Source organism: Phymastichus coffea, unplaced genomic scaffold (assembly GCF_024137745.1).
Source record: "Phymastichus coffea isolate CEN01 unplaced genomic scaffold, Cenicafe_Pcof_1.1 PCOF00011, whole genome shotgun sequence".
Classification (NCBI taxonomy): domain Eukaryota; kingdom Metazoa; phylum Arthropoda; class Insecta; order Hymenoptera; family Eulophidae; genus Phymastichus; species Phymastichus coffea.
This window is the reverse complement of record NW_026706822.1, coordinates 5,278,276-5,290,291: the sequence shown is the minus strand read 5'-3', so window position 1 is coordinate 5,290,291 and position 12,016 is coordinate 5,278,276. Positions and strand designations below refer to the sequence as shown.

At 36.0% G+C, this 12,016-nt stretch overlaps 1 protein-coding gene across 3 annotated transcripts in view; it reads right to left on the bottom strand.

The window, feature by feature from the left end:
- The window catches only part of LOC131672143 (uncharacterized), a 984,265-nt gene that overhangs the window by 127,737 nt on the left and 844,512 nt on the right, over positions 1 to 12,016 (bottom strand). The gene's annotated exons all lie outside the window — the stretch shown is intronic.

Here is a 12,016-nt window from a genome sequence, read left to right as displayed (position 1 = left end):
AAATTATTTAAAAAAATTAAAACGATTTTTGCAAATTCAAAAACTGATCATATGAATCGATTGTACAAGAAAAAACTCATTGAAAACTTTTAAACCATTTTTCTGTTAGATTTTATTGTGTTAATGTAGTATCGTTAGAAAATAAAATATTTAGCTTTATTCGGAAATCAAGAAATTTAGGCATGATTTTTTTAACCGATCGTTTAGGATTAGATTTAAGTAACAGATTACATGTATACGAGGTGTGTTCATAAAGTAAGGTGACTTTGTATTTTTAAGAAAAAATATTTATTTATCAATATTTATGTTGTCCCCTTCAAAGTAATCCCCCTCAGATACAATACACTTATGCCAACGGTTTTTCCAATCCTCAAAACACTTCTCATAAGCACTTTTCGGTATAGCCTTGAGCTCTTCTAGCGATGCAGTGTTTATCTCTTCAATCGTTGCAAATCTCCGTCCTTTCATAGGTCTCTTTAGTTTTGGGAACAAGAAAAAGTCACATGGGGCCAAATCCGGTGAATATGGTGGCTGAGGCATGATTGTGGTGTTGTTTTTGGCCATAAAATCTCTCACAAGTAAAGATAAGTAAGCAGGGGCATTATCGTGATGCAAAAGCCATGAATTGTTTTTCCACAATTCTGGGCGTTTTCTTCGTATTGCTTCTCGCAAACGGCGCATAACTTCAAGATAATACTGTTTGTTGACCGTACGTCCATATGGTAAGAACTCCTGATGCACCACGCCATGGTAATCGAAGAAAACAATGAGTAAAACTTTGACATTTGATCGAACTTGGCGTGCTTTTTTCGGTCTTGGCTCATCTGGGCTCTTCCAATGGGACGATTGGACTTTGGTTTCGATATCATAACCATATACCCATGATTCGTCACCAGTTATGACCCTTTTGAGTAAATCTGGGTCGTCGTTGACGTCATTCAACAGTTCTTGAGCGATGCTCATGCGACGGTTCTTTTAGTCAAAATTTAGCAATTTTGGAACAAACTTCGCTGACACACGTCTCATGCCCAAAACGTTAGATAAAATTTCATGGCACGAGCCAAGCGATATACCAACATCCTCAGCATCTTCTCTGATAGTGATTCGACGATTTTTCAGAACAATTTTCTTCACTGCTTGAACGTTTTCATCAGTTGTTGACGTGCTTGGGCGTCCAGAGCGAGGCTCGTCATTGGCATCTTCCCGGCTATCTTGGAAGAGTTTGTACCACTTGTAAATATTTTTTTTACAAACAAAAAATGCTATACACATGAAAATTGGTACAGATGTTCGGGAAGAGTGTACCAACATAACAAAACAAAAAAATCGATAATCGAAAGTACGTTGCCCGTGAAATTTGAAGTCACCTTACTTTTTGAACACACCTCGTATAAGAAAGATCCAAGATGGTTTTCTACGTATTTTTTCGCGTAGGATCGATTGGTATGATCAGTTTTTGAAACTGCAAAGTTTTTTTATAGTTTATTTAAATAATTTCGCATAAACAATTAGAATAGCAAAAAAATAAAACATGGTTTTTTTCGTGTGAAGAGTGGTCCACCAATAGTTAGTTTGATGCTATATAACGTATATTTAGCTTAGGGTAAAACAAAGTACAACATTGCTAGTTGGGATGTCATTGTTTATAACGACAATGCACTAACAAAATAGAATTTTATAGAAAAATGGTATAGAGGGTTTCGATGTGTTGTTTTTATATAACATCGATTGATATTATTAGTTTTTTTTAATTTGTTAAAATAATTTCGCATAAATGATTGGAATCTCCCAAAAAAAAAACTCGAGTAAATTTTTTACCGTTTTGACAGTTATACAATGGTTAGTTTGGTACTATCTGGCCTGGATTCTGCCAGGGAATTAGTGACCTCAAAGATTGATCAACATTGAATCAAAAAAATTTTAAATATTGAAATTTTTAAGTTAGTAGATCTGATAAGGGTAAAATGTCTTTAATGGAAGGAAATCAAATATATTTTTCTTGATGTTCAGCTTATAAAGTCTCCTCCCTTTTCCTCGTGTTACGTAATTTCGTATTTTTTATGGTATTTCCAAAAATTGAAAAAAGACTAAAACAAATTATTTTCGTACCATTTGAATATTGTCATCGTTTACGGGAATATTGTCATCGGTTACGTCTCTACAAAAAGAAGGACAAAAAAGTTTTGCGTATGCAATTTTTTTTTATTTTTCAACATAATCTCCTTGAAGGTCGATACATTTTATTAATCGGCCTTCCAGTTTTTTTAAGCCATCAGAAAAATATGATTTCTAAAAACCCTCAAAATAGGCATTTGTTTCGGTGATGATTTTTTCATTCGACGTGAATCGTTGTCCGGCAAGCCATTTTTTGAGGTTAGGAAATAAGAAAAAGTCATTGGGAACCAAATCAGGCGAAAATGGTGGATGGTCAATTAATTCGAATTTTAAATCGTTAATTTTTGCCGTCGAAACTGCACACGTGTGAACTCGAGCATTGTCTTGCAGAAAGAGGCATTTTTTCTGATTTTTTCTTTCAGCTAACCTAATAATGACCCATAATATTGTCCAGTGATCGTCCGGCCCTTTTCTAAGTCGTCCATGTAGATGATTCCATACGCATCCCAGAAAACCGTGGCCATAATCTTACCAGCTGACTATACTGGCTTTGCCTTCTTTGGAGCTGGTTCTCCTGCTGTAATCCATTGATTGGATTGTTCTTTGGTTTCAGGAGTGTAGTGGTGTACCCATGTTTCATCTGCAGTGACGAGACGACACTAAAAGTCTTCCGGATTACGACGTATGCGTGCCAAAAAAGCCTTAGAGGTGACCTCGCGGGTTTGTTTGTTTTCAGCAGTGAGCAAACGCGGCACCCACCTTGCTGGTATTTTTTTCATCCCCATTTTTTCATGCAAAATTGAAATGATTGTATCCTTTGATACCCCTGTGACCTCAACCAATTCTAGCAATTTGAATGTTCTAACACTCAACACCATATCGTGGATTTTGTTGATCAATTCGGGCGTACTCACTTCTACGGGGCGTCCTGAACAAGGATCATCTTTTTTTGTTGTACGGCCGCGTTTAAATTCATTTACCCAGTTACAAACAGTTTTAAACACAGGGGCAGAGTTGCCATGAACGGCGTTGAACTCAACTGTGATTCCTTTTTGTTTAAGGCCTTTCAAATGAAAATGATTTATCACCGGTCGAAACTCCGTTTTTTCCATTTTTCAAATAAACCAATAACTTTTTGTTCAACCAACGCTCACAAAAAAACGACTTCATGAATCGAGCTGAAACTTTGTACGATATCTAGTTAGTAGTATTGCTTGCCAAAAACATAATTTAAGCGTGACGAGCGCCATCTCTTGGATTTTGTAAAGACTTATTGACCCCCGCTCGTACCATGAAAATAAATACAGACAATTTCATTTATCATTATTATGACATGTTTGTTTTGATTCTAATCGTATTCTATAGAATAAATTCTATAGGATACGATTGGTGTATACGCACAACAAATAAGTGTAGAAGCAAAGTTCATTCTGCGAATTTTATGCACATCATGGTTATTTGATTTTGTGAAAAATCCGAAATAACTTATCTATTTCTTTGTCTAAAATACTGAACTTGCATATTTATTTTTAGATACAGATAACAAATTTAAGAGTTTTCCGGCGTTAACATTGGATTCATCCATGCAGATCGAAAAAGTGATTAGCCTCGCACTAACGAATACAGACGCTTATAGAATGATAGATCCGTGTATAAACTTTATTAGTTCAAGAATTTCTGTTATATGGTGCCAGAATGTCCGAATAAAGAAAAAAGTGAAAGTTTTCATCAAAAAAAGAGGGAGAGGACAGGTAAAGAACGAGGAAACGAGACCTAAAATTTAGTTTTGAATTTACTTGCTGAGCTGATTAACTAATTTTAAATCATGTTTAGTTAATTTAGTCCGATTTTGATGATTTCAAAACAGCATTTGATATTTTTGGTGTAGTAACTAATGATAATCGTTTGATCCAGATAAAATTATTAATTAAACTTGTCAATTTTTTGCACACTAATTCATTGACCTTTTTGGAATGCACATAGACAAATCTTTATTAGGTTTATGACTTAAAATTTATTTTTGTTTTTCATCGTGCTGACTAACCAGGTTTGGATGAACTTAAGTTAATAAGTATGAAAAGTTTATGAAAATGATTCTTTATCCATTCAGAATTTATTGATTTTACTTAAAAATAAAAAAAATTATCAACCACGATAGCTACATTTTAGCATACGGCTTAACTGATCTTTTTGTGACGCAGGTAATTAAAGAGCCTCTGCTTGTAGCTATTTACACAGCAGGAGTCTCCTCGCTCGAAGAGCGATTTTCAGTTAACCCGTTTACCTGCTTCAAGAAAAGTTAAACACCAAAGTAAAAATAAATAATTTTAAGAAATCTAAAGAAATATCTTCATCAAAACTAGAATGTACTAAAATTTGAATAGAGTACCTATATTAGTTGCTCACATCGTGGAATAAGTGTATTTCTCAAAATAAATCGGCGTCGACTATTAGCCTTAAAATTAATTTATCTTACAGGAGATTAATGCACGAACCATTCATTTTAGTTTGAAATATGTTGAACATTCCATATTGCGATAAAATCTCAAAATATACATCGAAAATTGTATACAGATCGTATTCTTTAGAAAATATCATGCAAAATATATTTAAAAAATGTAAATAAATATTGATGCATTGTTGGAACTCTTCAGATATGCATAAAGATATTAATTTTAACCCTTAACTTGCACACCTCATTTTGGCCACGTAACTGCTCGGTGGGGTAAATTTACTCCAGCCCAAAAAACATCGAATAAATCAGAGAATTTTAGATAGTTTGTTATGAAAATTTTTTCTAGTATATTTCAAACCTTTTAATACAAAAAAATATATTTAGGTTAACAATTTTTAATGTTATATACACTGAAAAAAATTGTTGAAAAAAAAAAATAATAAATTTTATTTATTGTTAAAGATTGCCTGGGGTAAATCTACCCCACATGGCAGTTAAGGGTTACATTAAAAGTTTTTTATTTTGTTTTCTTATTTACCTGAAAAAGAAAATTTGTGCTTTAACTTCAAAATACTATAAAAGATTTTATTTCAACCGCTGTTGCTCGCTGCAGTTACTTGTCGCAAGCTGGTGCTGTAGTTGCTTGCGGTTGCTCACTGCCAATATTCTGTCTCTCTCTCTCTATCTCTCTCTTTCTATCTCCTTCTCTTTTACACGTTCTGAAGAAAGCGCAGCTAACGCGCGCTTATTTCCTAAATCATTACTTATCTTTTTCTCCTCTTTCCTATTTCTTAGGTCATCAATAAAATAGATTACCAAGAGTGAGTGCGTAGAAAATGACACAGACTCTCACGGCTTGGTGATGATACGCAGCGGAAGAGGTAAGTGGAAATAGTGGATCTAGAGATCTTCATTACACATAACTCAATTTTACGTAAGTTTTTTCCAATAACAATTATGTTTAAAAATTTTTTACGTTTAAAAGATTTTCTTATTAAAAACAAAAATAATATTCTACGAGGATTTTTTTATTTATTTATAAATTGAACGGCTAATGAAATCATTATTTTTCGACACAAATTTCATTTTATACAAAAGTAAGTAATAGTATTCTACACAATCGAAGTTTTTTAAACACGTTATATTTTTACCAGAAAGATGAATAATATTTTACATTATTAATTTTTCTTCTATATGTATTATTCCTATCTTAAAAGAATGGTGGATAAAATGTGTCGCCGACATCCGGCATTCTGATTGATTGAGGTTTGAAATGGCGTGGAAATTTGAAAAGTTAGATTTCGTTTAATTTTTTTCATTTTTTAATTTAATTTATTTATTATTATTATTTACATGTACGTATAGTTAAAAGTGATTTTAATTTTATTGGATAATAATCGTATTTTTCTACACGTTGGAAAACGTAGTCATCGAGATTCGAATTTAAAAATTGCAAATATATAGAAATCCTAACCTAACTCTATGATTGGCACACCTTGATCTTAACTTCAATTCTTTTTCTTTTTCTTTTAAGCTAAAAAATTTTTAGAGCTTTAAGCTAAAATTGTAGGATCAATTATAGGATCAATAGGTGAAAGAAGTAAGGTGCCTCAAAATAAGAGGAAAGGATGTCTCTTTATTTAATATTAATAAAGTTTACAATAAACAATGTATTTGTATGAAATTAATATGCACATAAATAAAGCCATCTTCAACCAGGATCGCACCAAGCCGTTCAATCAAATTCTATAACGTTTAGTTCAAGAAATCTACATGTGAATAATCTTGAAAGATAATTCGAGCTTGAAGAATATCAAGCCTCCTATTATATAGCGAGAAATAGTGATTGTTTTTAACCATGTTAGCATTTATGATTCTAATAACCTGCAATAAATTATTTTTCATAATTAAATGCATTCTGTACGCATATTTATGAAGAACAAATTTATTAATTACGTAATACTCACTTAATTGACTTTTGCAATTTTGAATAATGAAATTGAATGATCCCGCACATCACACTGGATTGTACAGTCTGTGCCGTTACTCAAAATAAATTTGAATAACTGGTAGTGCTTATCTTTAACAGCTTCAACAGCATACAGTTCATCAATTAAGCCAGTCACAGTAACCAAACTTGAAAATAATAAAATAACGATGAGTGAATGATTTGATAACTTGGAAATAAAACTTTATCTACATATTGTGAATTTTCCTCCAAAAGCATGAGATCCCATTGTTGGTTAGTAGCATAAAAATCCATTTTATAAGTCTTTTGAAAGTGAAAATTCATATTATTAGAAAAAAAGTTCTTATGTTATTATATTTAGTTTATTTCCCACAGTTTTCTATGATATTTCTATCATAAAAAATATTATTTTAGAGAAAGTAAACTAATTATTAGAGTCTGAATGTGTAAAGTATTATTATATTTTCACGGTTTTCCAATTTATATATTTCAATGCATACATATATACTTACTTTATTTTTCTTATCTCTCTCTCTCTCTCTCTCTGATCAATTGACTGATTAATTCAATTACATGATCAACTCCATAACTCAACAATAATAGTACCTGTATATACATGTATTTTTTGTGAACAAGCCAGAAGCACATTGCTGATACCTGTAGAAATATTGAACGATATATCGAATGCCTTCGATAAGCCCACTAAGGCGCGATCGACGATACCGTCAGATGATTGTATTCTCCGTTCAATCCCATGGGTATCGTTGACAGTCATAATTTACGGATTCGCTTAACCCCCTTCTCCAATTAAAAAGCGATTGCATTGCGTGAGCAAGGTCTAGGTCTAGGTGGCGTCATTGGCATTTCCGCAATTTCTTTTTGCTGTTAGCTAGCTATCGTTCCCTCTTGATTGAGTAAAAGTGAGCAGTTTTACGTGAGTACGTTCAAGAAAAAACTTTGCCTGTTTTTCCGATACATACACTTGAAATTAGTTTATACATATATTTCGTTTAGATTTTATTTTGCGGAAAATTTACGGCTGAATTAATAATTTGTTTTCACTATTTGTAACCTCTTTGGTTGAAAAACACGTGCACGCGGAGATGTAAGTTTAATACTTTTGTCTGTGGAAAACAAAGAACTGTACAGTACTTTTCTTTTTTTTTAACAAGAAATTATTTACATTTTTTTTAACAAACGATGATTTATATGTAAATTACAAGTTGATATCACTTTCTTTTTAAAAAATAAATAAACAATAGTCGTCGTATAATAGTTTCGTTCGCTCTGTGCGTTCTTTTTTCTAAGGCGTATATATCCCTTCATATAAATCATTTAAAAAATTTTTTTATATTAAAAAATCTATGATTTAAATCATTATCTAAAGTATTTTAATAACGAGAGACCTACTTACATCATAATCTGTTATATAAACATTATTTAGTAGTAAAAAATATTTTAATTTATAGATATTGTAACGGGGGAGATAAATCTGAAAATGGGAAATTTATTTAAGAATAAACTCCCACGATGCAGAGCAAACCGCCGCTCCGTTAAACACGTATGATAATACGTGTATTCACCTTAACGTCACATGATTTATCCTAGTTGTCTTCTATCGATTGGAATTGAACTCACCTTAAGTCACGTGTCTTGTTATCTTGATGAGTTTTAAGTGTGAGCGACTTTACTCCTAATCTTCTTAATCCCCTAGATGTAATTGGATTAAAACCTAAGCCTGTTTCAAATACTTAAGCTACCAGGAAAATCAAATGACGAAAACGGCGAATAAATTTAACAGACTTTAATTAATAAAAAATCACTACAGTCTTAGTTTGGCCGAAAGACTGACGCACGAAAATAGGATTTTACAATTTAATTATGTTCGGTGAGAAAGAGAGAGAGAGAGAGTAGATATGAATTCTACCGCGAACTAACGCACGACGCGAATACAAAAAATATATCGCCTTCACGAATAAACAAAATACCGAATGTATTTTGTTTCACTTAATAAGACGGGAGGTGCACCTACCATGCGGTGCAATTACGGTGATCAGTCGTAATTGTTGTTGTAAAATATCAACTGCCGCTGCCCCTCAATTATCAGCTGCTCCGCCTTGTACTTCCTCTATCAGCTGTTATCTGCTGCTTCTATACCGCTGCTTGCTGCTACAATATCGTCATTGCACACCCGCACGTATTTGTCCCAGAGAAAACTTTATTCGGCGAAAACAAAGTGCGAAAACAAATCGGCGGTAACTCGCGTTCACAGCTGAGGCGTAACTGCTTATTCAAAAGATCGCGCGTCTCCTCTCTCTCTCAATAGTTCGAACTAACGCGCGAGAAGCAGAATCGCGAACGAGTCGATTACTTAAATCGACTACCGTTGCAATATATAAAATGGCTGAAGGAATAGAATTCACAACAAATGATTAATTGGCAGAGATTGTTAATAAAGATCAAAATGTGTAAGTATACCTTTTGTTTTAAAAAATTTTCATCCTCAATTCATTTAATATTTTAAACGTATATATATATATATATTTATATTTAAGTGAAATCATTGGTTTTGTAGAAAAACCTAATAGCTCCTGTGCAAGTAGGAGTGAAAAAATGGTGGCTTTTTAAAGTTATTTTGAGCCGGCAGCAAGAAAATTATGGTTCTGATATGGGGCAAGGAATTAATTGATTTGTACCAACCACAGTTAACAATCAATAGGGTAAGCATTCAAATTAATATATATATATATATATATATATATATATATATACATATGTATTGTGACGGTAAACGTCTTATTAGCGCTAACGGCCCAACCGTGCGGCTGCCCGCGAGGGCAGCACCTACCGGTTGGGGAAAATGTGTGACGAGGGAATTCGGTACACGACGGGACGGAACGCGAGCGTATGAAAATGAGGCAGTGAAGGATTAGCCATCGACACGCTTAGCCGAAAGTGCAGAATCAGCTACCGATACGTTAGCCGGAGAGTCGACGATCAGCATCCGATCACTAAGTTGTGTGAAAGAGGTCGTCGTTATTCTCGAGCCATCCTGAGTGTCGAAACGAGCTGAGCCGGACCTGCAGGAGCCGTGCTATAGCCTGAAAGAGCTGAGTGCGTGCGAGCGTGCGAGAGTGTGCGAGTGAGGAGTTTCGTCATCGAGGGCGAAACCAAAACACGCGAGTTACCTCGACGCGATAAAGACAGACTTTGCCGCAACCGGAATGCGAATTGGTTCTCCTGGTCTTCGTGCGACTGCTAAAAAGGTAAGCTGGCAAGCTTAATTTGGCGATCGCGATAGAATTGCTAAACGACTAATCTCTCCACTCGACAAAAAGCGTGTATGTAACATTTCGGTAAACAAAGAGCGGCGAGCGATCCGACACTGCATGTTGTTGTCATGCGCGCGGCATGTAAACATAAATACGCGGGCCGAATACGATGTAATGTTAAGAGGTAATAAAAGTTCTCGTATGTGATATTAACAGTACTTTCGAAGTGTTTATTTCGTATTAGTAGATAGTTGGTTGACTGACACCCGTTCCCTCCTGCTCTCCCATTTTGTGTTTGATGTATGTAATTACGCGCGCCCATCAGTACGATCGCGCAAATAAATTAATTAAACGGAATACCCACCCCGTTACATGGCGCTCAACGTAAAAGAACCTATGGTGTTTATGATTGTTCAAAACACCAGTTCTTAACATTGACCTTGCGCTCAGTCAACCAGCGACTTAGGTGGTAATCAAGTGTTGTTGTGCACACTTGGTATTAAAGGCCACAATAGTAAACATAGCCTGTTAGTAAGCTTGCGAAGGCCCGCCGTGGCGAAAAATTGTAAACAATAGCTGTAAGCGCGTGCGAGTGCGACCGAACGACTCTTAGATAAGCGTAAACACCAATAAGTTTTAAAAGTTGCTGCAAATGAATAATATTGTACCCGTTGGCCCGGGGAAAACTAACACCGGCAACTTTCAAACATAAGAAACTCAAATTGATAATTTTATTTGATATCGTGTTGCCTCAACGTAAATGTGTTTTTTTTTTAATATTATTAGCTGCGGTTATTGGTGATTACGCGCAACACTCGTTATAATATTTTAGATACTAACCAACACAGCCGCGCTAACAAACAGTTAATGCGCCTGATAGGCAGGATCATTATATTGCGCAATAACGAGCGAAGAGTCTTTCGGCAAATACACTATTAAACGCCCTTCATCGAGCCTAGTGTCGGCTAATAAAATCTAAATTTTTCTTGCGTACGGATTTTTAGTACAGCACTCGCACTCGCAACACGCGTAGCAAACGTGTAAATTTTGCGTAAAATTAGCCGCAAGACAACTAACAGAAGAAAATGGACCGCACTCAAAAAGAGGTAGAAAACTGGGTGTTGACGCTCCAGGAGGAGGAAATCAACGAGTACCTCGAACACCTGGAGCTTAAAACAAGCGGGAACAAGCTCTCGAGAGCTGGACGACTGCAAAACTGGTTGCTAGGCGACTACTCCGCGGCAGATTTCGTAGAAGTCGACAACCAGCACAGCAATCCGGCAAAAAGGGCAGCCCTATGCTCGGAACTGATAGTATCCTTATGCGCGGAACACACAGCATCCGAGCAAGAAGGAGAACACCCGCTAGCCCAGCTAATGCAGAGTGCGGAAGTGATATCGCGCATACAAGAAACAGCGATAAACATCACAAATGTCCTGGACGACGGCGAGAGTACGAGCAGTAATAAATATATTACGATAACGACTGATGATGGTAGCCAATTCCGACTCCCGCCGGCATTCGCTGTGATGATTCAAGATCTTATTTTCCGGTCCAGAGAAAATGAGAAGAAATTAGAGCTGCTAGATTCATTGAGAGTGAATGTGTCCAGTCTAACGAAGGTATTAGACCAGATATATAACAACAGCAGCAATGTCAAGAGCCAACTGGACGACGTATCTGCCAGGATGAGCGCATTGGAAAATGCCGAAAACAGAAATGTACAGCAAGACAATGCGAATAATTCCAGCGAAATGCGTCACCAAGAGAACACGCGTAGGAGCGTAGCATTCTAGGATACCTTCACATACCATTACGACACCAGGCTACCCCAAAGAACTTCAGCTGGACCCGGACAGAGGCCCACGGGGGCCACCGGCAGGACCCCCGCCGGACGCTCCCTTTCGGAGAGGGTGAACAGCATCAACTCAGTGGAGTTAATGCTGAAGTAAATAACCACCCACCGAGCACGTTGTCATCTCAGCCGACACCAAACCCCTGGTCGGCTACAAGGGATGTCGGTCGCATTGTCTGAGGATGGAAACTCAAGTTTTCAGGAGAGGGCTATGCAGCATCGACACCTTCCTGTCTAGACTAGACAACTTGAGGAGTGGCGCAGGACTCACGGAAGACGAGATGCTCCTAGCCGTATCAGAGCTACTCGTCGGTCCTGCCCTCACCTGGTACGAGGCGATGAGGGAGGAA